This window comes from Loxodonta africana, chromosome 1 (genome assembly GCF_030014295.1).
Source record: "Loxodonta africana isolate mLoxAfr1 chromosome 1, mLoxAfr1.hap2, whole genome shotgun sequence".
Taxonomy (NCBI): domain Eukaryota; kingdom Metazoa; phylum Chordata; class Mammalia; order Proboscidea; family Elephantidae; genus Loxodonta; species Loxodonta africana.
Genome location: NC_087342.1, coordinates 86,309,025 through 86,336,894, shown reverse-complemented (window position 1 = coordinate 86,336,894; position 27,870 = coordinate 86,309,025). Strand labels below are relative to the sequence as shown.

The window sequence follows — 27,870 nt, the reverse complement described above, 5'->3', positions numbered from 1 at the left end:
TGAGTTACTATCCTTACAACAGGCATTTGTAAAATTAGGAAGTTTAACTATGTTCTTTTCCTATAGTTTCTTCCCACTCTGGAGACTAACAAAGTTAGGATATTTTGATAAATTCATTCAGAAATATTTTCTGAGCACTTACTCTGTAGCAGAGCATTGCTACAGGGTATTATCTGGCAGCAGGAGCTGTGCTGGGTAGGCCAGCGTGAGTGGCACAGAGAGAGCAAGATGGAGAGTGGTAAATGTGGCCAGAGAGATCATAGGAGGCCAGGGGTCTTTAAACCATCATGAGGAATTTGATTTATTCAAGGGGAGGCCATTGGAAGTTTTTAGGAAGCAGTGACATGATGTGATGTAAAAGGATCACTCTAACTTTTTTAAGACTAGACTAGGAGAGCAATAGTGGAAGAAAGGAAACCAGTTAGGAGGCTATTCTCATCACCTAGGTGAGAGATGATAGTGGCTTGGACTAGGGTATTAACAGTGAAAATGGAGAGATTTTCAGAGTTTTTATATAGTTTAAAGGGATAACCCATAGATTTCCTGATGGACTAGCAGTGAGATCTGAGAAGAAGGGAAAATACACAGAGTTCCACAAAACTAAAGTTTAAGGGGTCTTGGTATACCCAACTAAACCCACTGCTGTTGAATCGATTCTGACTCGTAGCAACCCCATAGGATTTCCAGGGCTGTAATTCTCTTCGGAAGCTGACTGCAACATCTTTCTTCCTCAGAGCCGCTGGTAGTTTTGAGACTCCAACCTTTTGGTTAGCAATCACTCACTTTAACCACTGAACCACCAGGGCTCCTTGAGGGTGTATTTTGAACAGAAAGAATATTTTATGACTTCCTATTTGACCAGAGTATTGAGAGAATCCAGGGAATCTTCAGTCTGATGTGGGGATTAGGGGTGGAAGATGGGTTTTCAGTTCAGTCCAGTCAACCCCAGGGCTTGGAGAAGTTATATACTAAAAAAAAAAAAACAAAACCCAGTGCCTAGTTTTTTTTTAGTGGCTGTTAAATTGCTTCTGACTCATGGCAACCCCAAATAAGTCAGAGTAGAACTGTGCTCCATAGTGTTTTCAATGGCTGATTTTTTGGGAGAAGATCTCTAGACCTTTTTCTCAGGCACCTCTGGGTGAACCGAACCTCCAACCTTTTGTTTAGCAGTTGAGTGTGTTAACCATTTGCACCATCCAAGGACTCCTGCAGAAATTATACTGTGAAATATTTAGAGTGGAGGGACATTCCAAAATTTTCTAAGACTCTAAGAACTTTTTTCTCTGTAATGATAACGGTACAAGGTTCTTAGCATGTATCCTGTCATTATAAATATAAAGACTCAGAGGTTATATGATATACCCAAGTTTACTGCAAAGCCAGCACTTGAATGCAAGCTTTCTCTAAGGGGCATTCTTTCTAAGTTCACATTGGCTCAAAAGAAGGTGAGACCCTCTCTCTTAGGCTGGGTTCTCTAGAGAAGGAAAACCAGTAAAGCATATAAATATATATAGAGATTAATATCAAGGAGATGACTCACATGATTATAGAGGCTGAAATGTCCTAAGTCTGTGGATCAGGGTAGCCATAGCCACAGGAGCTGGTAAACCCAAGATCAGCAGGCAAGACTGCAGCTAGGTCAAGTCCCAAGAACCAGAGGTCAGATAACAGGAGCCAGATGCAGAATCCAGAATGAGCAAAAGCCCTGGGGCCTTTCCAGAATGTCTGCTTATATTCAGATGCAGACTGCAAGCCCAAGGAAACTCCCTTTCAACTGATTGGCTCCTCACAGCAGATCCCATCTAGGCGTGATCACATATCAAATCTCAACAGGAAAGTGATCGCAATATATGACTACCAAAACACTGAGAATCATGGCCCAGCGAAGTTGATACACGTGGTTTTTAGAGGCTGTAATGTCCCAAGTCCATTGGACGAGAAAAAGGGTTCTCCTGATTTGCGTAGCCACGCGGGCTGGCAAACCCAAGATCGGCAGGCCAGAAAGCAGAGGTGTTACAGACTTCTGCTGATTCACATAGTTGCAGGGGGTGGTGAATCCAAGATTGGCAGACCAAAGAACAGGGCTGTAGCAGGCTATGAAGATTGACTGATCTCAAGATCGGCAATCAAACTGCTACCTCAAGTCCCAAGAACCAGAGGTCAGATGAACAGGAGCCAGCTGCAGAACCTAGAACAAGCAAAAACCCTGGCAAGGCGAGTAGAAAGAAGCTAGGTGGTGGAGGGCGGAGGGCGGAGAGATAAAGATTGATGGGGCTGGTGAGCTGCCACAGGCCCTGCCACCGATGGTACCACAGCAGATCCCATCATGGGGCGATCACATCAAATTTCAACAGAGAAGTATCACATGATACAACTGCCAAAACACTGAGACTTATCACCCAGCAAAGTTGGCACACAATCTTAACCATCACAGTAGTCATGTTGGAATGGAGTTGCTGTAGTTTTCCATTGGCTTTAGTCACAGGGCATGGTAGTACTAAGAGACACCCTAAGGGATCTCCTGCATTCCAGACATACTCCTCTTTACCTCCATTATGCAATATCAATCCAACTTCCTCTTAGTAATCAGAATCAATAATACCAGCCAGTATAGTAACTCCTTTCTTTGCCTGTTGATCCAGAGGCACAAGGAGCCCAAAATGGCCAAGTGGCATTCTCACCTTCCAGTTCAATGAAATTAGTAATGTATCACCAGGTGGGAGCATTCCTTCTTTTGGAACTAAGACATCTAGACCTGCAGAGCATAAGGTTGCAGGGACAGGAAGCAAAAATCTTGCAAGTGGGTCACTAGCGGTAGTAGTGAATGGTGCCACTCCCAATTCCACCCCTTGATTCCTGGACCCATGGATCCTGTCCATGCAGGAAAGAGCACCACATAGTGGATGCTGGTTTAGAGCATATACAGCCTCCCGGAGAACATTGCTCCAACCCTGCAAGGCATTGTCACCTAGCTGGTGCCATAATTGTGTCTTCAGCAGGCTCTTCCACTGTTCTATCAAGCCAGCTGCTCCAGGATGATGGGGAACGTGGTAAAACCACTGAATTACATGAGCATGGGCCCATTGTTCCACTTCATTTGCTGTGAAGTGACCCCCTTGATCCAAGGCAATGCCGTGTGGGATACCCTGACAGTGGATAAGGCATTCTCTAAGTCCATGGGCAGTAGTTTTGGCAGAAGAATTGCATGCACGGGAGGCAAGTCCTTATCCAGAGTAAGTGTCTATTCCAGTAAGAACAAAATGCTGCTGTTTCAATGATGGGAGTGGTCCAGTGTAATCAACTTGCCACTAGCTTGCTGGTTGATCACCTTGAGGGATGGTGCCATATCAGGGACTCAGGGAGGTCCCAGAAAGGGGCTGTAGAATGGCTCTTGTCCACTTTTGAGTGGTGCCTGCATATCGCTCAGAACCATCTGTAAAACAGTCGTAAGTTTCCTCTTTCTCAGTCGACTGATCATAAGGAACTCCTCATGAGGCCAGAGGTGCAGACTGGGAGATGGAAGGTAATGTGACAGAAGTGGAGACTATGGGCATTTAGGCCACTTCCTCATGCAACATACTTGTGCCTTCAGATCCTGCTAGGGCCTGATCTCCATTTAATGATGGAGTGCTGCTGTGCATTTCCAACTCTATGACTCTGTGTGTCAGACAACACCCAGTTCATGATGGGCAGCTCAGGCCACATGGTGACTTAGTGGCCCACAGTTAAGAATTCAGTCACTCCTAAGGCCCAGTAACAAGCCAAAAGCTGTTTCTCAAAAGGAGGGTAGTTATCTGCAGAGGATGGTAGGGCTTTGCTCCAAAATTCTCAGGGTCTCCATTGTGATTCACCAATCAGGGCTTGCCAGTGACTCCAAATAGCATCTCTATCTGCCACTGACACTTCAAGCACCATTGGATCAGCCAGGTCATATGACCCAAGTGACAGAGTGTCTTGCATGGCACCCTGAACCTGTTGCAGAGCTTTCTGTTACTCTGGGCCTCACTCAAAGCTAGCAGCTTTTCAAGTCATTTGATAAATAGGCTGGAGTAGCACACACAAGGAATATGTTCCCTTAAAATCCAAAGAGGCCCACTAGGTTTTGTGCTCCTTTCTAGTTGTGGGAGGGGCCAGATGCAATAATTTATCCTTCACTTTAGAAGGAATATCTCAACATGCCACACACCACTGGACCCCTAGAAATTTCACTGAGGTGAAATATTTTACCAATAAGTCCAATCTTCTAAATATGTTACCAATAAATGCAGAGTCATTGACACTGCTTCTTTAGTAGGTCCAATCAGCATAATGTTATCAATATAATGGACCAGGGTGACATCTTGTGGCAGGGAAAGACAATCAAAGTCGTTGTGGACCAAGTTATAACATCAGGCTTGAGAGTTGATGTTGCTCTGAGGTAGGCAACTGAAGGTGAATTGCTGGCCTTGCCAGCTGAAGGCAAACTGCTTCTGATGGTCCTTTGAAATAGGTGTGGAGAAAAAGACATTAGCCAGATTAATAGCTATATACCAGATACCGGGAGATGTATTAATTTGCTCAATGAAACTGCACCTGGAACAGCAGCTGCAATTGGAGTCACCACCTGGTTAAGTTTTAGAGATCTACTGTGATTCTCCAAGATCCATCTGTATTTTGCACAGGCCAAATAGACAAGTTGAATGGGGATGTGGTGAGAATCATCACCCCTGCATCCTTTAAGTCCTAGATGGTGGAAGTAACCTCTGCAATTCCTCCAGGAATGCAGTATTGCTTTTGGTTTACTATTTTCCTAATTAGGGGCAGTTCTAATGGATTCTAATTGTCTCTTCCTACCATAATAGCCCTTTCTACATTTTTCAGGGATCCATTGTGGGGGTTCTGCCAGTTGCTGAGTATATCTATTCCAATTATGCGTTCCTGAGCTGGAGAAATCACTACAGGATGAGTTCGGGGGTACACTGGACCTTCTGCGAGACTGACATGAACTAAGACTCCATTAATAACCTGACCTCCGTATCCCCCCAGTCTGACTGGTGGGCCCAGTGACATTTTGGGTCTCCCAGAATTAGTGTCAGTTCAGAGCCAGTATCCAGTAATCCCTGAAAAATCTGATTATTTCCTTTTTCCCAGTGAACAGTCACTGTTATAAAAGGCCATAGATTCGTTTGGGGAAAGCTGTGAGAAAGATTAACGGTATAAATTTTTGGCAGTGTAGCGGGCCTCTTCCTCAAGAGGACGTGGCCTCCCCTTCATTCAAGTGGTTTTAGGTCTTTAAACTCGTTCGAGTCTGGGAACTGATTAAGGGACTGTGACTTTCTGTTCTGGCAATTCGAGTTACGCTCCTGTTTAGTTGACCTAGAATTCATCCACTTGTACAGATCAAGTAAATATTTAGTAGATTTCCTATTTATTTTGCTCCTAGGGACACCATGACTAAGTAGCCAATGCCATAAGTTTATATCAGTCTGACTATTGTGATTAGTGCTTTAGTTCTGTCCATTATGCTAACCACACCTACCTTGTCTTTTTCAATTGAATGCAGCCTCTTGGCCTCTTTACTAGGGGGTCCTATCAGCCCCATTGTAGTTAGGTGTCTTAATTCAGTTAGGGCAGTTCCCACTGTCAAATCTGGCTTATATAAAATAGCAATCACTGCAGTCTTCAACATTCTGGGGCTCTCTTCACAAATTTGTTCTTCACAGTTATGGTAAAATGTTTATCCTCTGAGCACTCAATGTGTGGGACTGTAGTTCTAACCTGATAAATCTACTCTAGCATGCCAATTTCCCTAAGCCCTTGAATACCTTCTTTTACAGCATACAAAGGCAGGTCTGGTACTTCAGCTTGATTTAGCCTAGGCCGTTGCATAATCCATGCCTTGGCAACCTAGCCAAATAAACTATGAAATCCTTTCCTAACTTCTAGAGCTGAAACCTTGAATAAAGAATCTGCACTTAGTGAACCCATATCAGTAAATTCAGACTGATCCATCTTTATCTTCTTTGCACCGTTATCCCATACCCTTAATAGCCATTGCCACACATAGTCCCCAGGTTTCCGTTTGTACATATTAGAAAAGTCAAGGTGTTCTTTTGGAGTGTAGCATACCTCCTTCTGGGTCACACTTTGTACTTCACCTTTTGGGGCTTGCTGGGACTTAAGTATAGGTATAGGTCTAGAAGACAAAATTGGAAGTGGAGTAATGTTTTGAGAATATTCAGTATTACTTTGTAAAGCATTTGCCTCACGCAATGTCCTAGGCATTGACTCAGACAAAGGTACTTTATGTGCAGCTGGGTTAAGCTCATTAGATGGGAGTGGAGGGTCTAATGATTTTACTGGGGAGGGTGGTTTAGGAGACTAACATGGCATAATCTCTTCAGATGGAAATGAGAGGGCTGGTTCTGTTGGCAGGAGTGATTCAATGGAATTTAGGGCCTTAGTGTCTCTAGCTTCCTGATTATCTGCCAATATGTCCCCATCCCAAGTTTTGGGATTCCATTTCTTCCCAATCAGTGCCCTCACTTTAACTTCAGACACCTTTTGAGTTTTCCAATTGAGTTTGCATTGTAATTCAGCCACTGTCATAAGACTCTGGGCTTCATTTTCAGCAGTATCACCTCTGTACAAGAAATAAGGCTTTTTTCCAAGGCACAAGTGGAAACTTTGAGGTCATCTACATGGCGCTTGAGCTTTGACTCTGAAGTCCCAAGCTCATCTCTTTCTTTCATCAGTTTGTCTAGCGAAACTAGGGCCCACCAACCAGCTTCCTTATACTTCTCATTCTGACAAAATTGTAGAAAAGTATTACACATGCAGCCACCCAGAGCCTCACCTTTTAGCAATAGCTGACTTGGTGGTATTTCACATATTCGTATTGTCACTTCATGCCATGGATTAGCAGTGCCCACTTTACTACTAGAGGGAGGATCATCAACATCTTTAAGACTAACCAGACTTGAGAACCAATTTAGAAAACTCATCCTTATAATTTTGTTTCTCTAGAACCACTCTTAGGCTGGGTTCTCTAGAGAAGCAAAACCAGTAAAGCATGTAAATATATATATAGATTTATGTCGAGGAAATGGCTCACGTGGTTGTAGAGGCTGGAATGTTCCAAGTCCATGAGTCAGGAAAGAGGCTTCTCCTGATTCACATAGCCACAGGGGCTGGTGAATCCAAGATCTGTAGGTTAGAGAGCAGGGCTCTCACTGACAAACTGTAAAGATGGACCGATCCCAAGAACAGCAGGCAAGACAGCAGGTAAACTGCTAGTCCAAGTTCCAAGAACCAGAGGTCAGATAAATAAGAGCCAGCTGCAGGATTCAGAGCAAGGAAAAAGCCCACGAGCCTTGCTGAATATTCACTTATATTTGATGCAAGCCACAGGCTTAAGGAAACTCCCTTTGAGCTGATTGGCTACTCACAGCAGATCCCTTCATGGAGGTGGTCACATTGTATCAAATCTCATCATGGAAGTGATCACACTGCCAAACTACATCATAACTGCCAAACCACTGAGAATCATGGCCCAGCCAAGTTGACACACAGCCTTAACTATCACACTCTTCTATATCTAAATACATACCACATTACTAAGGTGATCAATATTATTAGCCTGTTCTTGATATTTACTTTCTCCATTCTCAGGCAATCATAAATGCTTATATTGGGTGTTTCCATCTCATTGTAGCTTTTTTTTTTAATAAGACTATTCTATTCATTGTGCCCTGCTATTTGTTATGTTTTATTTATTAAAAAATCATATATATTCTGCCAGTTTCATAGAAAAATCTTTAACTCATAATTTTTAAAATTGCTTTATAGTATGATTGCAACTACTCCCGTAGTAATAAATATTTATTTCCATTATTTTTCTCTACAGTTAACACCCATTGCATATCTTTACACACGTATCCTTACGCAAACTTCCCAGAGTCTTCCATTTCCACATGGCAGTAGACCTTGGTAGTTGAACTGATGATCTTACTGATTAGCTAGACTGACAATCGCATTGCTGCTGTGAATGATTTTTAAAGTCTTAGCTACACTTGGAACTCAGATTCTACAGGTCCAGCCAGCCACACTTAATATTTTCCTTATCTCTGAGTTTTTTCTGCTTGTAAGCTTCTCTATCCCTGAAATCACCCCATACTTCAGCCCAAGAAGTGTTCTTGTCTTATATTCCTCGTTCTACCACTAGCTAGCTATGTTACCTGGAGAGGATAAGTAAGGGACTTCTTTGTGCACCACACACAGATCTCTATGTAGCTTAGGCAGGTTCAGTTGAAACATGCCTGTCGTTAGTTTTTCCAGCCACTGTGCACTTTCTTCATGTCTCAGCCCTACTCAAAGACTTAAATGTTGCTGCTCAGATAGGGTAAATTCCAAGACTTTCAACCTGGGCTCCTCACATCCTACAGCAACAACAAATGTTTGATATACATAATGCTCCTGCCAGGCTAATCCAGACTTGTCTCCTCACCACCCCCTGCTCATACCATAATTCTCTCTGTTTCTACATCAGTGCTCATTCTGACCCTCTTATCAATTCTCAGTGGTCAGTGGTGACCTCTGGTTTCAAACATAATGGCCTTTCCTCCATCTTCATTCTCCTCAAACTCTCTATGCTATTCTAAACAGTACAATCCTCCTTCTTTGAGTGCCTACTTTGACCTGAATGATATCACTCTCCAGACTCTAGAATCCAGATTCATGACAAATCCCATGAAGAGCCTTGTATAAATACTGGGTCCCTCCCAGACATAATCAATCAAATCTCTGAAAGTAGAGAACTGAGATCTTTTCAAAACTCATAGAGGAACCTGAAGCACCTAGTCAATGGATCTGGGTTTATTGTCCACCATACCACTGAAGTGCTGCTAATCTCTGGTTCCCCCATTCCTTCTTGCTCTCATTTGGTTAACCTTTGAGTTATCTTTCTCCTCTCCCTCTCCTACTATGACAAGCCAGACTCCACAATTTGTCAGCTTCCCATCCCTTCCTCTAACTTCCCAACCCCACTGGTCCTCCGATTCATTACAGACCTTTTATCACTTCCTCCAAGGGATAAAGAAGCTTGTGTATTCTCCTCTTTTCGGCTTCCTTCCATCTCTTCCATACTTTGACCTTTATATATACATTTGTTTGACACTTGTTGACAGCCTACTAATTGGAGCAACTACATTAGGTGCCATGCATTTTATCTCTTAAAGCACTGCCTTCCATGTCCTTCTCTAAATTAAAAAAGAAAAGTCTAGTTTGGGGTATACATGATAAAATAAAGCTTTTAAATTCTGACATAAAGGTAATCTACAACACCGTCCCAGTCTTTCTTGCACTGCAGTCAGTTAATTTCTAAGATCTGAAGATAAAATCAATCTGATTTTTTTCCATATTTTTTACCTGGAGGGAAAAAGGACTCTTGGAAGATCAGAGAATCTGTATGTTCAGGAGCTCACAACTCTAACCTTGGGAAATTTATTTAACATTTTTGGGCCTTGATTTTTTATTGAAAAAATGAAGATAGTAAGTTCTTCTCTGGCAGCCTTACAGGGTTGGTAAGGTCAAATGAGTTAATGTATGTAAAACCATCATGGAAATTATGTATATTGAATATTTGTTGTTGTTAGGTGCCAGTGAGCTGATTCCAACTCATAGCGGCCCCATGTGACAGAGTAGAACTGTCCCATAGGCTTTTCTATGCTGTAATATTTACAGAAACAAATCACCAGGTCTTTCTCCCATGGAGTAACTGGGAGGGTTCTAGCTGATGGGTGGGTTCAAACTGCAGGGTGGGTTTGAACTGTGGACGTTTAGGCAAACAGCCAAGCACTTAACTGTTGTGCCAGCTGGGCTTCTTTTATATCAAATATGTTGTGTGTCGTTGAGTCAATTTCAACTCATAGCAACCCTATGTGACAGAATGTAAACTGGACCAATAAGCAACATCATGATAAATGGAGAAAATATTGAAGTTGTCGAGGATTTCATTTTATTTGGATCCTCAAGCAAGCCCATGGAAGCAGCAGTCAAAAAAATTAAATGACCCATTGCACTGGGCAAATCTGCTGTAAAAGATCCCTTTAAAGTGTTAAAAAGCAAAGATACCACTTTAATGACTGAGATGTGACTGACCCAAGCCAGGGTGTTTTCAGTCACCTCCTATGCATGTGAAAGCTGGACAATGAATAAGAAAGACTGAAGAAGAATTGATGCCTTTGAATTATGGTATTGGCAAAGAATATTGAATATACTGTGGACTGCCAGAAGAATGAACAAATTTGTCTTGGAAGAAGTACAGCCAGAGCAAAGACTTTAAAGCAAAGACTTCGAAGCAAAGACTTCGTCTCACCTATTTAGACATGTTATCAGGAGGGACCAATCCTGGAGAAGGACACCATGCTTGGTAAAGTAGAGGGTCAATGAGAAAGAAGACAACTTTCAACAAGGTGGATTGACACAGTGGCTGCCACAATGGGCTCAGGAATAATAACGATTGTGAGGATGGCGCAGGACCTGTCAGTGTTTCGTTCCGTTGTACCTGGGTGTCATGGATTGAATTGTGTCCCCCAAAAATATGTGTATCAATTTGGCTAGGCCATGATTCCCAGTGTTGTGTGATTGTCCACCATTTTGTCATCTGATGTGATTTTCCTATGTGTTGTAAATCCTGCATCTATGATGTTAATGAGGAGGGATAGGCGGCAGTTATGTTAAAGAGCCAGGATTCAATCTACATGATCGGATTGTGTCTTGAGCCAATTCTTTTGAAATATAAAAGAGAGAAGCAAGCAGAGAGACAGAGACAGTGGGACCTCATACTACCAAGAAAACAGCGTCGGGAGCAGAGCATGTCCTTTGGACCTGGGATTCCTTTAAGGAGAAACTCCTAGTCCAGGGGAATATTGATGACAAGGGCCTTTCTCCAGAGCCAACAGAGAAAGCGTTCTCCTGGAGCTGATATCCTGAATTTGGTCTTGTAGCCTACTAGACTGTGAGAGGATAAATCTCTGTTTGCTAAAGCCATCCACTTGTGGTATTTCTGTTACAACAGCACTAGATAACTGAGACAATAGGGTAGCTATGAGTTGGAACCAACTCAATGGCAAAAGTAACAACAGTGGAGTTATTATTTCTATAAATAGAAATAATTTGAGGCTAAAAAAGGGTAGGGATATACACTGCAAAATACTAGTGCTGGATGCTTGAGTTACTTGCCCCCTCATTTCATCTGAAAATTAAAATATTTGACTATGATGAGTTCTAAGAGTCCTTCCAGCTGTAAAATTGAGCCTACCCAGGTGTAGCCACCCAGATTTTCCGGCAGGTGCCAAAAGTTAGACAGCATTTCTTTCAAATGCTAAATTTTGGCCTAGCCATCTAGGGATGACTTTATAACTAGTCTTCCTTACAAGTAATTTCAGACTACCAATTATAAACTACTCTGCAAAAGAATTTAGCAAATCAAACTTTTGCTTACCACATCTCTTTAAAACATAGCACATGGATATAACATTCCCAGGGACCTATACACAATTAAGCTATGTCCAATCCTCTTCCCAATATTATAGTTGATTTTGTAAAACTTCCAGGTGAAACTTTTCATGAGCTGGTTGGTTTCCTCTCTGCTCACAGGGTTATTCCTGAAGACTGGGAGGATCATGGTGGCCCGTGGTCTAGTCTTGCTGGGAATTTTAGAGAAATACTTTGGGAAGTATATTCCAAATAAGGCATTTGACTAATAAAAACTTTAGTTTGTATTTAGTTTTGGCTGTACCCATTAGCCGAAAGCAAACATTTCTTTAACTGCCTTGCATTTGTTATAGTCTCTTCCTGCTGCTGAAGTGTCTGCTCTACACTTGGCTTCTCAGGCCTGAGTTTTCTGAAATCTCAACCTCAACCAGATAAACTTTGTATTGAAATCATTCTTTTTCCAAGACACCAGGCAAAAGTGTCCCAGAATTCAAGAGAATTGTCCCAGACCAAGGCAATAACATTCTGGAATCAAAGGAAACCTGTCAATGAGATACCGGGAAATTCTATAAGATTTCTGGATTGCGACTAGAGTATTTTCATATTGTCAACAAATCTTGGAAAATAAGTGCTGATCCATCAGGTTTTTAGAGATTCTGTATGGAAACCTATGTAAATGAAAATTCCTTGTTATTATATAGAAAGTAACAAGGACAACAACCATAGTAATAATACCTGCATTTAAAAGGCACTTGCTACATTCCAGGCTTGGGGTTAAGTACCTTCATGGGTTATTTTGTTCAACATTTACCACAGTCATATAAGAAGGGCAATATTATTATTTACAATGAACAAATGAAGTCTAGAAAATTTAATAACTTGTGCAAGGAAAATTAGGTTAAGAGAGGCTAAAAACTTGCCTGAGATCATGCAGCAGCTGTGCAGTGCTTGAGATTGTGATAAATGACTGTGTTTAAAATCATAATTCCATGTCCATTTGGGATTATCTAAAATTTTTCTCCCTGGGATCCCATTGAATTCATCTGAGATTCAATCCCTAATATCCGTGATACTTGGATTTCTCCATGGTTCTGAAAGACAAAAAATGTCAGGTTCCACCTACTCTATGAATGACCTTCTTGTTGCAGAAAACTGCCCAGTAATGAAAACTCTACAGTTAAATTTGAGATTTGAGTATCTGAATTACTGAGTAGTTCAGCAATCATTTTGAAAGGTAACATATAGAAGGACTCCCAAAGTGACCCCTTTATATGCCCTACACTAAAATGTACAGAACAGTAATAACAAGAAAAGACCACATACTGAGTGAGAAGTTTATTTTGGAAAATTTTTATCAGAATGTAAAGAAATCTGTATCTTTAGCATTATTTTGGGGAAAAGGGAGAGTTTAGATTTCAGTTAACTCTGTTTTGCCCCTCCCAAAGTATATATTATCTTTTTTACCTAATCAGACATCTTTATTTTTTCCAGAACAGTATTAATTTAAATTTTCCCCTATATATTTGCACTTTTAAAATTTATTCTTTCTTTCATCTCATACATTCCGGGGTCTTTCCTTCACCTAAAGTACATTATTTAGAACTTCCATTAGTAATGGCCTATTCGTATCAAATTGTCTTTTTTTTTTTTTTTTCTGGAAAAATCCATTGAGATTTTAATTTTATTCATTATATTTTCATTTATAAAAGTTGTATCTTATTACTTTCATATTTTCTTGGACATTCTTTACAGTTTTATTATTACCTGAACACATTTTAAACCTTGTTTTTAATGAGTTAAATGAATATTTTCTTTTGTAAGAATCAGGACACAGCTGGTTCCTATGAGGCAGAGGTTAATGATGTCCCAAATGTCCAGCCTTTCCAAACTGCTGTACCACTCTGTCATCTCTGACATCAACTACTCCCCCTCTCCTCAGTACTCTCTCTCCCATTTTTGGGTTCTGTAATTCACTGCAACATCTCACAGAACTCACGAGCCATATCAAGGAAATGGCTCATACGGTTGTGGAGGCTAGCAAGTCCCAAATCTGTGAGTCAGATGTAGGCTTCTCCTGACCCTTGTGGCTGCGGGGGTGATGAACCCAAATCAGCAGGTCAGACTACAGACTGCTGGCCCCCAAGGCTGCAGAAGCTGGTGAATCAGGTCAGGTGATAGGCCGCCAGCCCATCTGGCTGAGGAGGCCTGCGAATCCCAGAATTGGCAGGTAAGACAGCTGGCCTCTGGCTCGAGTCCCAAGAACCAGAGGTTAGACAATCACAAATCGGACGCAGAAGAAGAGACAGAGAGAAAGCACTAATAGGGATCCACATATATACCTGGGATGCAGGCAACACCCCAGGGAAAGGGGTAACTTGAGTAAGGGTGGGAGTTGATTCACCCTCCTGCAAGCCTGTGACTCGGGACACACCCCACACCAACCCTGCCTCATTAACATGTAGAGGTTAGGATTTCTAAAACGTAAAATGGAAGACAACCATACAATACTGAGAATCATGACCTAGCCAAGTTTACATTTAATCCCAACTGTTACAGGTTCCATGTATCTTATTTGCATAGTCCCACTCAATCATTGCATGTGAGTCACAAGGACAATGGCTAGAAGGGCCATATTAAGTAATTCATTGCACCACAGGACACCTCTTGGCTCTTCTAGACATTGACCCTTTCATACTTGAAGAATTAACTTCCCCATTCCAACCATTTTGCCAGTCCAAAAGGCATTAACAATAAGTCCTTCCATAGGGTAGAAGAGTCCTAAGGGTGAGGTTTCTCAAGTACCAGTCATTCAGATCTGCTGCAGGTATCTATTTGTTTTGGTCAGTGTTGTGGATTGATTCCCAATATTGTATGTCTACCATTCTGTTATGTGATTTCCCTATGTGTTGTAAACCCTATCACTATGATGTAATGGGATGGATTAGTGGCAGTTACGTTGATGGGATCTATGAGATTAGATAGTGCCTTAAGCCAATCTTTTTTTGAGGTATAAAGGAGAGAAGCAATCAGAGAGGTAGGGGGACCTCATACCACCAAGAAAGAAGCACCAGAAGCAGAGCGCTTCCCTTGTACCCAGGGTCCCTGTGCCCAAGAAGCTCCTAGGCAAAGGGGAATTGATGACACAGACCTTCCTCCAGAGCTGACAGAGAAAGCCTTCCCTTGGAGATGACGCTCTGAATTTGGACTTGTAACCTACTAGACTGTGAGGGAATAAATTTCTCTTTGTTGAAGCCATCCGCTTGTGGTATTTCTGTTATAAAAAAAAAACAGCACTAAATGACTAAAACAGCCATGTTCTCCAATAGTTCATCTCATCTTCACCCTTTCTGTCCTCTGATAAAATTTAACTGAGAGAAGATTATTCCCTGGCTCTGAGTCACATTCATGAAGACATGTGAGTCAGCCCTTCATGCCTTTATCTTCCCTCATTTTAGATAACAAATATTTCAATTGCCCATTCCAACTCTCTATCAAGCCATTACTCTGAGGGTAGTGTGCAACATGGACGTCCATTTAACATGATGTTTCTTGGCCCATTGCTGCACCCTGTAAGCTGTAAAGTATGTTCCTTTGTCTGATAAAATATAACTCACTGGCCCAAATTGGTACAGTATCCTTTGTCCCAATCCCTTAATGGTGTTTTTGGCATTTGCATATGTCACAGGGTATGCAAAGCCCAGTCCAAAGTATATCTATTTCTGTGAGGACCCATTTATAGCCACCTGGTGCCACTGCTGTCATTGGTTCAATATAATCAACTTGCCAGTTATGTGTATGGCCTTCCTCCTGCCCCCTGCCCACTGGGAATCTGCCCCATAGCTGTCTGCAACCTCTATCTTTCTTGCTGGTGGATAGAGCAGTCCTTATTGGCATTTTGTGCCTCAGAGCTCAGAGAGTGCAAGGGGGCTGTGTCTAGATTCAGTCCATCTCTGCATTGGTGCAGCACCCCCATGCCTGCTCATTTCATGGACCCAATTGGCCACCTCAAGTGAATGTACTCTCTCAAGAAAAGATAGCTTTCAGTGCAGTCAGCGAGACAAAGGCATAATATGCTGACCATGTTATCTAAATTTAATCTGGATTTCTGGACTAATGGGTATGTCTTTTGAGAAAAATATATTTTTCCTAGGTGGTCAAAACTAGGATGTGAAACCATATGACCAAGTGACCATGTGCACCCCTCAAAATACATGTACTCATGAAGAGTGCTATCTAGGTGCTGTTGCCAACAGGATATTTTTGCAAGATAGACAAAAAAAAGAGTAAGCATCTTGTGACCAAGATCTATCATCCTGTGAAACTATCTGTAATCACTAAGTATACTATTAATAATCAGTAACCAATCAGAGGGTGATTATTACAACATTCATTGATTTTCCTGTAATTACCCTCCCTATGATTTAGTTCATCTTTTAAACCCATAAAAATACTTGTATAACGACACTGCCCCTGGACTACCTGGCTCCATTTTCAATGGGCTACATAGTTCTCCAATTGCAGTTGTTTTAAACCCTTAATAAGCCTCTCTGTTTTAGCTTGAACAGTATTCAAGTTTTTCTCTACAACAGTACCAACAAGTCCACTTGCTGATTCCAATCACGTTCCGATCCAGGAAGGGGGTTTTTCTGATGGCTAACAACATGTCCTACTCCCATGTGCCCTCTAAATTCCCAGAGTGCTTTCCATAGGTCCATGCCCCACACAAGTATCCCCTTAATAGTCCAGTTTTCCATCACTCATTGATTCTTAGATGGTTACTTTGGTTGTTGTTGCTTGTAATGGCTGAACGAAATGTTATGCTGCATTTGGAGTGGCCTGGGGTGGCCAGATAAGCAGGAGAATGGATGGAAGGCCAGGGTCTACTGGTTCCACTCACCAGAGGCCCAAGGCTATATGCATATGAATAGGAAGATAGGATATCAAGAAAAGAAGATGAAACTAGAATGTTTTAAAAAAAAGACTTATATGTTAAGGATTATGTATTTAATTGAATGTACTATGGATATTGAATGTTTCTACTACTTAGCACTGTAAAACAGACTTATATGTATGATAGAAATGAACATTGGGTATTACAGATTGTAGGGAGTGTGTAACTCTACCTTCAGCCAATACTATATTGGATATGCTAAAAGGGGAACTAAGATTTGTTCCAGGGAAACACAGGCTGTTTGAATGCAGTAGCCCTGTGTTTAGAGTGGGGGCTTAGGTCAAAAACCTGAGCCCCACCCAGAATTTGCATTTGCAAAGACAAGCAGAACCACCTAAAACTGCTGAGAGAACAGGAGACTTGCATTTGGAGGAAGGAGCTGAAGAAAAAAAAAATGATCGTTTTGCTTTTTCATGCACCCAGGCAGGAAAAGTCGGGTGCCCATCAATAGGAACCCCCAAACCCTGGTGGCACAGTGGTTAAGTGCTACGGCTACTAACCAAGAGGTTGGCAGTTTGAATCCACCAGGCGCTCTATGGTGCAGTTCTACTCTGTCCTATAGGGTCGCTATAAGTCGGAATTGACTCAAAGACAGTGGGTTTGGTTTTTTGGTTCCAGGACTAGAAGTTAAAGGGAGCTGGCAAGTAGACACCTTGGTATGCTCGCTGGTGAAGACCATCTAGTTCCGTTCATGAGCGAAAGTGGGGAAATGCAGCAATGAAGAGACAGGCTGAATTTGGACATGTTTCATTAGATCTTGTCGACCTAGCACAAGAGTACTAGGGATGAGAGAGTGTGAAGTGCTGGGAGGTGTGTGTAAACTCTTGAGCCTAAGGCTGCTACCCATTGTGACCTAGTTTAGATGGCTAGGAATGAGCTGACCAAAACCCAAATGAATGAAAGGAAAGATGTTTGATACCGTCAGTTAGTGTAGATTGCTGCAATTTGATGGCTTGCTCTGGACTGGCTTTGCTTATGGATGCAGACGCTCAAAGTTCCAAACTGAACAGAAGATTCTTCAAGACCAAGGAACATGCTTGTCTCCTCAGAGTGCTGGTTTGATAGGGATGGGCGTTTTAGAAATTGGCTATCTAAAATGGAGGAAGATAAAGGCATGAAGTGCCTGGCTTACATACTTTTGTGGGTGCATTTTCACTCAAAGTAAGGAGGGCAAGTGAGGATCCCCACTGAATAGATTCCTCTTTTCCTGACAGGTCTGGGGAAGAGAGGGTGGGGTAAGATAGGATTATATGATTCATTCATAAGTATTGACTGTTAACAGGGTTAAATGTGATTGTAAAAACTGTAATTGTAGAAGCTATAAGTGTGAAAGTGTGGACTAAGGGGGAGGCATTGCTGGACTGGATTACAGTGTTCAAACCTAAAATCCCTTAAAAATTTGCTATACTGATACCTTGTGAGGCTCAGAGCAAAGGAATAGTCTTCTCTCAACTTAAATTTTATCAGATATCAGGAAAGGTGAAGCTGAGATGACTTTTGGAGAACCTGACCAGATCAGATGGACTCCTGGAACAGACCTGAGTGGCTAGTACCTGAGTAATCTCATCCTTAGGACTCTTTGCCCTAATGTAGGACAAATTGTTAATGACTGTTTTGGATTAGTAAAATGATTGGGAGGGGGAAATTATCCTCCAGGTATGAAAGAACCATGGCAAGAAAAGCCTTTTGTGTGGGCTTTCTTGCCATGGTTTTGTTGCTCTCACCCAAGCGATTGGGTAAGACTTTGCAAGTAAGGTAATTGTGACCCACCAAGGGAATTGATCAGTTTTGCCATCCCACTGGCCTTGATGAGCCACCCCAGAGGCGGGAAAGGGAGGATCCCCCAGCCATCAGTAAAGAACACCCATGAGCTGAGTGTGTCCTTTGGACCCAGGATCCCTGCACTGAGAAGCTCCTGGAGCCAGAAGACCAAGGGAGAGAGAGCTGTGGCACTGAAGATGGTGAGAAAAGGTGGCAGAGAAACAGCAGCAGAAGAGATGCGCAGGAGACCACAAAGTGGGCTTCCTGGCCCATGGAGGGAGAAAGCTGAGTGTCTTTGGGTCTAGGCTTACTGGCAAAGTGGGGTGCCTCTCATAACTTGTTGGCAGGGGCTAAGAGAGTTTTGTAACACTTTCCTGAGCCGGATAGAGGCTGAGGGGCCAAAGAGAGGTGTGTCTGCTACCACGGTGGGGAAGAGGCTGTCCTGAAGGAAGAACTGTATGCTGAGCATTCCTGAACTGAATTGTAATCTGTTATTTACCTAGTAAATCCCATAAATATGAGAATTGTTTGTAAGTTCTGTATGGTCATTGTAATCAATTACTGAACCCAGCAGAGAAGTAGAGAATGCTCTGGGGGTAATGGTTGATGTCAGAATTGGTAGAGATGGAGAAGAGAGAAGGCATGACTGACTTCCACCTCATAGGAATCAGCCTTGCTTCTCCCTCCGCCTTGTGAACTTAGAAGAGGTCAGACCGCCCCCACACCATTTTTATAATAGTAAACATAGCTAGCTACATTACAGCCTTTTATTATTATTCTAATATCTGAGTTTTATGATTCTACTGTCTGTTACTTCTGCTTATTCTTTCCTGGTATATTGTTTTCTTGTGAACGAATGTTTTCACTATCAAGTGCTCATAGTACTTATAAAATGATTTGTCGGAATTTTCAAAGCCTAGATGCTAATATATTCCTCCAGATAGGATTGCTGTTTGCTTTTGCCAGGTGTCTTACAGTCTGGTGAATTTTAAATAAAATTCATGGCCTGAGGATTTTCAGACCACACATTTAGTGTGAACATGGGTTGCAGATTGATCTGAGAGGTCACAGGTAGTGAAACCTCAGGAAGAATTTTTTTTTTCCCATGCTACCAGCACCAAGGTGACGATCTCTGTAGTCCCTTGAGAAGTGGACATTCCCTAACACTGGAAACCTGGCCATTTGGGGTTGAAGTTTAATGGAAGAGATCATCCTGTTAGGTTTCCCACTCCGAGTGTTCCCTGAGAGTTGCCTTTTCTTCCAAATATCCACAAGGCTATGAAAATGAAAGCTTTAGTTTTCTACACTCAGTAAATAACATCAGGATGAAAGTAAATTCAGAGCTTCCTGAATTTTGGCTAGTCAATTACCATTAAAGTACAAGCTCTTCAATGTTTTTAAATTATTTTATCAATCTATTTTTGTTAATATGAGGGTTAGTGTGAATACCTACTGTACCATATTAGTGGTTCACATTTCTTCCCCAAATTTTCTTATAACAAATCTTTCCATCTCATTCCCTCTAAGTCGTTGAATATCTGAGCAAACTGTTAGCGACTCTGTATGCACTGATGAGTGGTTAAGAGTTTGGCTGCTAACCAAAAGGTCAGCAGTTCTAATCCATTAGCTGCTCCCTGAAAACCCTATGGGCCAGTTCTACTCTGTCCTATAGGGTTGGTATGAGTTGGAATTGACTCAACAGCAATGGGTTGGTTTTGTTTGGTTGGTTGGTTTATTCACCGATGAAGATCTAACCACAAGATACTTCTCCTTTTGGAAATGAAGACTTTTCTAGATGGTCTGTTTGAAATCTACTTACTACAAAGAATTCTTTCCCTGTTCCTTATGAATGTCCTCGGATGAGACTGTAACGTTGCAGCAGTCCACTTCCAACTATTAAAAGCAAGTTCAAAACCATATGTAACCTAGGATCAGATTTCTTCCTCTACAGTCGACTGACAATAGAGAACTTCTCATAGACCACAAGAATGAGACAAGGAAGAGTGAACTCTGCAGCAGCAATAAGAACACTAGGAGTGTTGTCTCTGCAACTTACCTGTGCTTTCAGTACCTGCTCAAGCCTGATGCTACATATGCTACTTCCCCTTGAGGATTGAGTACCGGAGAGCAATGTGGATCCTATAAAATCCTGATCATGATGGGCATCTCAAGTCACTTACTTGGTCATTTGCTGTACCAAGACCTTGAATTCCAAAATCTACTAGGGCCCACTACAAAGCCAGGAGATATTTCTGACAGGATGACTACAGAATAAAACTTTTTCCCAAAACCCTGGAGACAGGGCAGTAACTGTTTCACATACACACATACAAATATCTCAGTAGGTCTTAGGGCCAAATGACTATAACTGTTTCACACACACACATACAAATATCTCAGTAGGTCTTAGGGCCAAATGACTAATATGCTTGACCACTGCCTGGATCAGCTGGAAATGATTCCACTTATCTGTGCCTAATTTAAAGCTGTCCCCTGTTCAGGTCAATTCCCATATAACCCAAAACTCAGTTTCCCCTATTGTCAGCATTGCACCGCACACTTATCCCAGCTAATGAAGCAATATTGATACCTTATTATTATTAACTGAACTCCATACCTTATTTGGATTTTATTAGTTTTTCCCTAATGTTCTTTCTCTGTGCCCACTCAGGATATTATATTTCATTTAGTCTCTATTATGTTCTCTTAGGTGCCCCTTAGCCGTGACAGTTTCACTAACATTGGGCAACATTTAGCTCAATTAATATAGAATGTTTGTTTTGAGCATTATGATCTTATAAAGAATTATCTATATGAATTAAAACTGACAACAGTTAATTAAAACTGACAACAGTTAATCTAAAGTGCAGATGAGAACTTTAAGGCACAGTCTAAATTAATGGTGATGTAACACTATAGGCAGAAGTAGTAAGGATGGTGACAAATTGTGCAGTATTTAACCAATGTCATAGAACTGTACATGGAGAAATTGTGAACGGTTGTATGTTTGTGTATATTGCAACCAAATTTTTTTTTTAAAGTGTACATGGATCAAGAGGCAGTGTTCAAACAGAACAAGGGATACCACATGGTTTAAAATTGGAAAAATTGTACAGCAGAGTTGTATCCTTTCACCTTACTTATTCAATCTGTATCCACAACAAATAATTTGAGAAGCTAGACTGTATGTAGAAGAAAGCAGCACCAGAATTGGAGGAAGACTCATTAACCACCTGTGATATGCAGATGAAACAATTTTGCTGGCTGAAAATTAAAACAATTCGAATCACTTACTGATGAAGGCAAAAGACTACAGCCTTCAACATGGATTATAACTGAATGTGAAGGAAATGAAAATATTCACAACTGGGCCCATAAACAATGTCATGATAAACAGTGAAGAAATTGAATTTATCAAGGAATTCATTCTATTTGAATCAACAATCAATGCCTGTGGAAGCAGCAGTCAAGAAATCAAACACCATATTGCACTGAGAAAATTTGTGGCAAAAAACCTCTTTAAAATTCTCAACAAAAATAAATTATGTTTTAATATCTTAAAAAGCAAAGATGCCACTTCAATGTGTAAGGTACACCTGACTCAAGCCATGGTATTTTGAATTGCCTCCTATGCGTAGCAAAGCTGGACAATGAAAAAGGAAGACCAAAGTACTGACACATTTGAATTGTGACATTGGCAAAGAATATTGAATATACCATGAACTTCCAGAAAAACAAACAAATCAGTCTTGGAGGAAGTATAGCCAGAATGCTCCTTAGAAGTGAGGGTGGTGAAGCTTCATTTCACTTACTTTGGACACATTGTCAGGAGGGACCAATCGTTGACCAAAGACTTGGTAAATGCTTGGTAAAGTAGAGGGTCAGCGAAAAAGAGGGAGACTCTCAATGAGATGGATTAACATGGGGGCTACAACAATGGGCTGAACCATAGCAAGGAACATGAGAATGGCTCAGGACTGGGCAACATTTTGTTCTGTTGTATGTAAGTTCGCTCTGAGTTGGAGTCAACTTGCTGGCACCTAACAACAAGACTTGGTTTTTTGATCTATAAACTGAGGGTAATAATCCTCCAATTTACAAGGTTGTTCGGTTGTAACAAGATGGTGTTCGTTACCCCTTCAACTCCTTCTATTGCTCCCCTCACCCAGTGGTGATGGGGTTTTCTGTACAAAATCAATCAGTGTTGTTCTGTGACTAATGATCCATATCAGACCCTGAGGGGATACTTTGTCCTGAAGGGAATGACTCTAAGGAACATGAAGATCCAAGCAGATGGGATGAAAATTTGGGTTTAGGAGTAGATGAGGAAGAAGCGGGGGAGACCTCTGTCCTTGTTGCCCATGGTAGGTACATCAAGCACTCCTGGTAGTTAAAGGCAGGGAACAGCACAGGGATGTCTAAACCATCCTCTGGAATGTGAGTGCATTCCTGACCAGCAAGAGTCCCCGGCTCTAAATGGGGAATCTAATCGGAGATCTTCCCTACTTTAAGCTATTCCTCCCCCAACACACACTCTCTGGGTATGAATGAACCTGATGAAAACTGACTCTCACAAGGATTTGCAGCCCGCATTTATGTCACCTGCATGCTTCAAAATGGGAAGGCACTGATGTATGTCTGTCCATCCACTGTGGGTTTGGGCTGGGCTGTGTAATGGTGATATGAGACATGAGTGTGAAGAACCTAGTGCAGGTTTTGGAATATGGCAGATGTACATTGACCGTTCCCTTTCCTTCTAAAGACAAAATACTCTGACATTAAATGGACTGATTCTTGGAGTCAGACAGACCTGTGTTCCTGTGCTGGTCTCATTTCCCTCTTCTTCATCATTAGTTTCCCACTGTACTGGCTCATTCATTCTTGCATACACACATGTTGTAAAATCTCCCATTTAAACAGACAAAAACTAAATAAATTAAAGCAAAATCCTATAAAACCTCATCACCTGATCCCATGTCTCACTCCAGTTACTGCCTCATTTCCATGGCACTCCTTATAGAACAATTCTGAGTCTATTCGCTCACCCATGATATTTTCTTCTAAAAATGTTGAGCTTTTATTTTTATCGAATGAATATAGGCACACAGTTTAAAAATTCAAAAACTTTACAAGGCTTGTTTTGAAGAAGCCATCCTCAGTCTTCCATGTACCCCATTTCCTGAACTCCAGAAAATAACCAAAACCAAATCTGTTTCTATTGAGTTGATTCCGATTCATAACAACCCTGTAGGACAGAGTAGAACTACTCCATAGGGTTTCCAAGGAAGGGCTGGTGGACTCGAGCTGGTGACCTTTTGGTTAACAGCCTGAGTTCTTAACTGCTGTGCCACCAGGGCCCCAGAAGGAACCACTTTAAATTCTTTCAGTTGATTCTCTTTAGTGTTATTTCTATGCCTCTACATAACGTATTTATACTGCTCGTTCTTTGTTTTTCAGTTTTACGTATCATCTATAATGGATTATCTCTCCTTCACATACCCCTGTCCTCCCAACATAGATATGTTATACTTTTGGTTAGCTCAGTTTTCATTGTTTACTGTTGTTGTTCTTGTGTGCTGATTCTGACTCACAGTGACCCTATAGGACAGAGTAGAGCTCCTCCATAGGGTTTCCAAGGCTGTAATCTCTATGGAAAAAGATAGCAGATTAAGCCTGTGACTGAAGGATCTAATGAATTACAACAGCAGAAAACCCATCAACTTAGACTTAAGGGGTCAGAGAAAGAATGAAAGGAAAGAACGCTGTGTGCTTCTTGGAATTCTACAGGCAGGAAACAGACCAAAGGAGCTACATCTGTTGTTCTCCAAGAAAAGAAAATTACCATCCCTGGAGCAGCTTGCAGATCAGCAGAACTGTTGGGAGGAACACAGGAAGCAGTGTCTTCTCAGTTTCAAAGAGTGGGGCAATGGTTTCCTGGATCACAAAGTGTGGGACCACACCCTCCTAGGTTTCAAAGAGTTGGATCTTCACCAACTTGCTTCCAGAGTGTGGGGCTATCATTAAGGTGTGCCAGGTGGATGGGCCATTGCCCAAAGCTGAGGGGGTGGGGCTTCCATACTCAACCAGCAGAAAAAGGGGTTCTGCTGGGGTTGAGGGGTGGGGTTGCCATGCAGATGGACGAGGAGAATGAGGCCACATAAAGCGGAGGGAGCACAGTTGCCATCCCAGTGGGCCTGGAAGATGGGACACAAGCTTGGGGCCAAGGAATGTCCACCCAGAATTCAGAGGGCATGGCCAACACCCAGAGTCTGGAGAGCAGGGCTATTGCCCAGATGGTCTCAGAGAAGAGGTGATTTTTTTCAAGCCTTGAGATCTAATGTAATTTTTTCTGCTGGGTTTTGGATTTGCTTGTACCTGCTATCCCTTCATTCCCTCCAGTTCCTCCCATTTGTAGTGGAAATGTCTACCTTGTGCCTCTTCTTTCATTGTACTATAGAAGCAGATAACTTGTATTCAAGATTTCACAGGTTCACAGATGAAGAGGAATTATGCCCTAGGATAGAATACGCCTTAAGTCTCACCCATATTTGAGATTTTGAGCCTGGAGTTGATTTAAGACTTTGGGGATGATGTGATAGGTGAGTGTGTTTTGCATGTGACAAGGGCATGAATTTTGGGTGGCCAAAGGGTAGAATGTTATGAATTGAATTATGTCCCCCCAAAATTCTAACCTCTATGCTATGGGTTGTCTTTGTTATGTTAATGAGGCAGAATTAATGTAAGATGTATTTTCGCTTTATTTCTTTTGAGATGTAAAGAGATTAAACAAGCAAGTAGAACAGTAGAGATGGGGGAAGATTGATGCCAAGCCATATAGAGATCTCCAAGGAACCAGGAAACAAACTGAAGAGACAAGAACATTCCCCCCGAGCTGACAGAGAAAGAAAGCCTTCCCCTAGAGCCAACGGTCTGAATTCAGACTTCTAGCCTCCTAAACTGTGAGAAAATAAATTAATTTCCATTTGTTAAAGCCATCTACTTGTGTTTTATCTGTTATAGCAGCACTAGACAACTAAGATATGATCCACGGGAGGTAATGCAGAGTTCTTGAATTTTCTGAACTTTCCCCTCAGTGTCTCCAAAGACACATATGACCAACCACCACCTCTCTGACCATAAGGTCACAGTGAGGTGGTAGGCTCTGGGCTTCTACCTGGTAGAGGTCACCCTGACTTGGCAGTGAAACAGGACCAGGACACAGAGTTTGTGGAGACCAGGCCTGCAGGGGACAGAACCTTCCAGAAGTGGGCAATCATGGTGGTGCCCTCTGGAGATGAACAGAGATACACATACATCAGCCCCTCACCTTGAGATGGGGCAAGAAGGGCAGGAGGCCTTCTGGAAACCTCCAAGGATTCAGAGCTCCTCACCTCCCTTCTCTTTCCAGAACTGTTCCAAGTCCATCACCTCCATCAGAGGAATCATTGCTGGCCTGGTTCTCCTTGGAGTTGTAGTCATCAGAGCTGTGGTGACTGGAGCTGTGGTCTGGAGAAAGAAGAGATCAGGTAGGATGGGGGTAGTTGTGTGAGTTTTCTTGTCCCACTGGGTGGTTTCAAGTCCCAGGTAGGAGATTTGCCACCTCATTTTGGGTGGCACAGTCCACACAGGTGCTAACCCAGTCTGGGTCCCTGTGTGCTAACAATTACTCTTTTGTAAAGCACATGTGGAAATGAAGGGCAGATCTTCTGCCTTAAGGTTTTGATGATGGAGACTTTATTCACAATAATCAAAGGTCACAGAGGAAGGTTCTGCTGAGGACAGATTTCCAGGAGTGTTGTTAGTCCAGTCACAGTTCTGGAACCTTCTCTGGGATTCAGGACTAGAGAGCTCTTCTAGGACCTCATGGTCCTTCCTACTCCCCAATCTCTCACAGAGTGCTTTGTTCCCACAGGTGGGAAAGGAGGGAGCTACACTCAAGCTGCAAGTAAGTATGAAGGAAGAGAGCCTGATCCTGAGACTCTTGGGATAGTGTAGATGGGAGCCTGTGTGGGAGCCCCCTCACCCCATAATTCCCATTCTCCTAGTCTTATCTTCCCTGGGTTCTGACAAGGTCCTGTTTTTGTTCTTCTCCAGGCACGGACAGTGCCAAGCTCTCCAATGTATCTCTCAGGGCTTCTAAAGGTGAGACTCTGCAGGGGTTGGAGCAGGGGGGACAAGACTGGGTTATGGGGACTCTTTGGATTTGGGCATTTTGAAATTGTGGTGGGCTGTTCAGAGTGTCAACACTTATAGTGACTGACTTTAACTTGTTCATGATTCTTTTCTTCTGTAGCATGAGACTGCTATGATACGAGATTTGTTCACAACCTACTTTGTGATTCAAGAACCCCTAACTTCTCTTTCTGCAACTGATGTCTGATGTGTCCGCATTCCTATCAGCATAACATGAGGATGTGGTGGAACTAACCCACCTGTTATGGACTAAATTGTATCTGCCCTAAATTTGTGTCAATTTAGCTAGGCCATGATTCCCAGTATTGTGTGATTATCCACCATTTTGTCATCTGATGTGATTTTCCTATGTGTTGTAAATTCCACCTCTATGATGTTAATGTTAATGAGGCAGGCTTAGAGGCAGTTATGTTAATGAGACAAGACTCAATCTACAAGATTAGCTTGGTCTTGAGTCAATCTCTTTTGAGATATAAAAGAGAAAAGTGAGCAGAGAGACTGGGAAGGGGGGCTCATTACCAGCAAACAAGAAGAGCCAAGAGTGTGCTTCCTTGCCCTGAGAAGCTCCTAGGCCTTACCCCAAAACCAAGAGAGAGAGAAAGTCTTCCACTAGACCTGGCACCCTGAATTTGGGCTTGTAGCATCGTAAACTGTGAGAGAATAAATTTCTCTTTGTTAAAACCATCCACCTGTGGTATTTCTGTTATAGCAGCACTAGATAACTAAGACATCTACCCCTGCCCACTAGGACACCCCTCCCCACACTGACCTGTGTCCCTCCCTGTTCCAGCAGTAGTGAGGCTGGACTCTCTGATGTAACTTCCTGTTGCTCTGAGCTGCAATTTCTCACTTCTCTGTTGAAAATGAGAATCTGATAATGAATTTGATTATTCAAATGGTTGTATCAATTTATTTTCACACCTCCAGTGTAGGAGAGTACCCACTGTTCCACAAGCATTGTCTTGTATACTTGATAACATTTCCTATTATTGGTCTTTTTTTTTTTTTTTTTTAGATACTCTGGTGGCTGTGTAATGGATCTCATAATGATTTTAAAGTTTATTTCTCTAATAGCTAATGAGGTTGAACATTTTTTTTTCTGATTTATTGTTCTTTTAGATACCTCTTTTGGTAAAGAGCCTGTTTCAGTCCATTACCCATTTTTCAACTCAGTGGCTTTTCTTTTATTCATTTGTAAGAATTCTTTATATATTCTCCACATAAACCCCTTTTTATCATAAGTGTAGTAAGTACCTTTTCCCACTCTGTGGCTTCATAAAAAGAATCTATTCATGTTAATGTAGTCTAACTTTATCCATATTTTTTATGGTTAGTATGTTTTTGTATTAAGAAAGCATCCTTATTGTGAAGATATTGTCCCATGTTACTTCTAGAAGCTTGATTTTAACTCTCGTACTTACATCTGCAATTGATTTTACTTTGTGTATTTGCAAATTAGGTGTCAAGTCATATATTTTCTCATATTTCTC

The 27,870-nt window shown here is 41.8% G+C and overlaps 1 pseudogene; it reads left to right on the top strand.

The window, feature by feature from the left end:
• The window catches only part of LOC104847135 (class I histocompatibility antigen, Gogo-OKO alpha chain-like), a 49,745-nt pseudogene extending 22,429 nt beyond the window's left edge, over positions 1 to 27,316 (top strand).
• Positions 27,317 to 27,870: the final 554 nt, after the last annotated feature.